At 43.1% G+C, this 2,894-nt stretch overlaps 1 non-coding gene across 1 annotated transcript; it reads left to right on the plus strand.

Annotated features, from left to right (window-relative positions):
- Positions 1–2,311: 2,311 nt before the first annotated feature.
- On the plus strand, positions 2,312–2,420 carry LOC141635729 (small nucleolar RNA R71). The gene has a single exon (XR_012540392.1). It is a non-coding gene; the product is annotated as a small nucleolar RNA R71 (small nucleolar RNA).
- Positions 2,421–2,894: the final 474 nt, after the last annotated feature.

A 2,894-nucleotide genomic window follows, 5' to 3' on the forward strand; every position in this document is an offset into this window, starting at 1 on the left:
TAATCAATGCACATCCGCCACCCTGTCACAAATCGTGTTGGTATTAATTCATTTTTCTCATTTTTAACCACGGTAGTCCCTCCTTTCTTCGGAACTACCTGAACTGGGCTAACCCACTTGGAGTTGCCAACTGTATAAATAATACCTGCATCGAGTAGTGTCATCACCTCGGCCATAACAACTTCCTGCATCTTCGGGTTCAACTTGCGTTGACCCTCTGTCTGTAAGGCTTGTGGCCTTCCTCCAGCTCTATCCTGTGCATATAAATATCAGGGCTGATGCCTTTAATATCATCCAAAGAGTAACCTAGAGCTTTCTTGTTTTTCTTAAGCACACACATCAGAGCAGACAGCTGGTCATCATTAAGCTTAGCACTAACAATAGCTGGGTACTGCTCCGTATCATCTAGAAAAACATACTTAAGATTAGGAGGAAGTGGCTTACGCTCTAGTACCTTTACCTCTACAGCATAGACAGAATCAGCTTCAATGGTATAGCAAGTGTTTACCAAATTCTCGTTGGCCAGGCTTAAGAGCATCTCATCTTTCTCTTCTGTGAGCTCGTAGCTCTCCATTGAGGCTACCAAAGCATCTGGCTCCTCAGCATTCTCCGCTGTATTACCTGCACACTCATCTAAACGGGTTAGATCAGCTAAGGGATCCTTGGCTAAGGATTCCCTCCAATTACAATTAACAGCCCTGTCAACAATATCAATGGAATAGCACGTGTCATCATCAGCAGATTCAGTCGTCTTACGAGCAAGACTGAACTCAATGGTGTCATCCCCTACCTCTAAGGTTATGATTCCGCGTTTGACATCTATTACAGCTCCAACTATATGTAAAAATGGTCTACCTAAAATAATAGGTATCTGACTGTCCTCTGCAATCTCCAAAACAACGAAATCGACAGGAATAAATTACTTACCCACTCGTACGGGTACATCCTCTAAGACTCCTAGAGGTCTCTTAGTCGATCTATTTGCCATCTGAAGGGTAATATCGGTCACCTTAAGTCTACCAATATTTCGCCTTTCGCAAACAGAATATGGTATGACACTGACACTGGCCCCTAAATCGCAAAGGGCCTTTCCAATTTCGTGGTTACCTATAGTGCAAGGAATTGAAAAACTACCCGGGTCCTTTAATTTAGGTGGTATATTAATTTGTGAAAGAGCATTGCATTCTTCCACAAAAGCAACATTACCATCATCATGAAAATTTCTCTTACGATTCAAAATGTCTTTCATAAATTTAGCGTAAGAAGGTACCTGGGTAATTAGGTCGGTGAAAGGAATTGTTACCTCGAGATTCTTGACCATTTCCAAAAACTTACCAAACTTGCGCTCCAGCTTAGTATTCTTTAAACGCTCCGGATACGGGACTGCAACACTGGCCGTAGGATCAGTAACCTTCGGCTTCCGTAAGTTTAAAACCTCCGTCAAATCATCAATAAGTGTAGAATAATGCAGACTAGTTGACGGATTTGCGTTCTGCACTGGACTCCCAGTCGATCGACCATTGAGCTCGGTCGATCGACTAATCATCTTTGGCGTGAAACGATTTACGTCGAAACTGTTTCTTCAGGAACCTCGGTCGATCGACTGCTGTTGGTGGTCGATCGACCACTTGTGCTGGGCATGAATAGTTTCTGGTCAGAAACTTTTTCCCTCAGGAATTCCGGTCGATCGACTGCTGTTGGTGGTCGATCGACCGCGGCAATCGCAATAAAGTTCGTTTTACTTTTTAAATTTAAACTAGCCTCTTCAACATTTCCCGAGTCTCCTCTTGGCTTATCGGGACCTTCATAAGAGAGGTCACTTCTGAAATTAATGGCATTAATCGTTTCAATTGGCCCCTCACATTTGCTTGAAGAATTGGCGACTTGCTTAGCCTCTATATTCTCCAACTGCTTCATAAAATTCTTTGTAGATTCAATTCCAGCTGCTTCTATCTTCGCGGCTTGAACCCAAAGAGCTCGGACCATTTCTCTCAATTCCGCGGTCTCATCTGAATTATGGACAGGAATTTCAACTCTTTCCTTGAAATCTTCAGAGGTCTCGAGCTTCTCGAGACGGGCAGTGATAGAAGTTATGAGTGTCACAACGGCACTCATTTCATCACTTTGCTTTCGCGACTTTCCACGCGAACTTCCAAACTCGGCTCTATGGACTGCCATCTCCTCAATAGTGTTCTAACCTTTATTCTGACCAGTATTATTTTGGAACCTACCATTCGCAGCTGCATCCAGGATGACCTTGTAATCATCATATAAAGCATTATAGAATAAGTTGCAAAGGTACCACTGCTGGAAACCATGGTGAGGGACAGCCCTAACCAAACTCTTGAAACGTCCCCATGCATCACAAAATTCCTCATCAGGTCCTTGCTGGAAATTTGTAATTTTACTTCTCAAGGCATCAGTCTTTGCAAGTGGGAAGTATTTTTTGTAGAAAGCTAATGCTAGAGATGTCCAATCTGTGACTCCAGCTGCTACTCTATCAAGGTAGCGGTACCAATCTCGCGTCGAATCCTTCAAGGAGTACAAAAACATTATTCCCTTTACTTCATCATGGGTCACCCCAGCCGGTACAGGTATGGAGCAGCAGTAATCTGTGAAAATTTCCATGTGCTTCAAAGGATCCTCGTCCGGTAGACCAGCAAACTGATTTCGCTCCACAAAATCAATATAAGAGGAACGAAATTCGAAGTGACCAATAGTAGAGGTAGGTAATACGTGTCCCTTTGGAATATGCTGCTCTTTTGGCTGAAGATTGTCATATATCGTAGTCAGGTTCGCAAAACTGAGAGTACTCAAGTCTTCCTCTCAAAAACCTGTCTTCTAACTGTGAAAAACCAAAACTAGAAGCAAGAGTAAGCAACGGCCTCAAGAAA

The sequence above is a fragment of the Silene latifolia genome, chromosome Y (genome assembly GCF_048544455.1).
Source record: "Silene latifolia isolate original U9 population chromosome Y, ASM4854445v1, whole genome shotgun sequence".
In the NCBI taxonomy this organism is placed as follows: Eukaryota; Viridiplantae; Streptophyta; class Magnoliopsida; order Caryophyllales; family Caryophyllaceae; genus Silene; species Silene latifolia.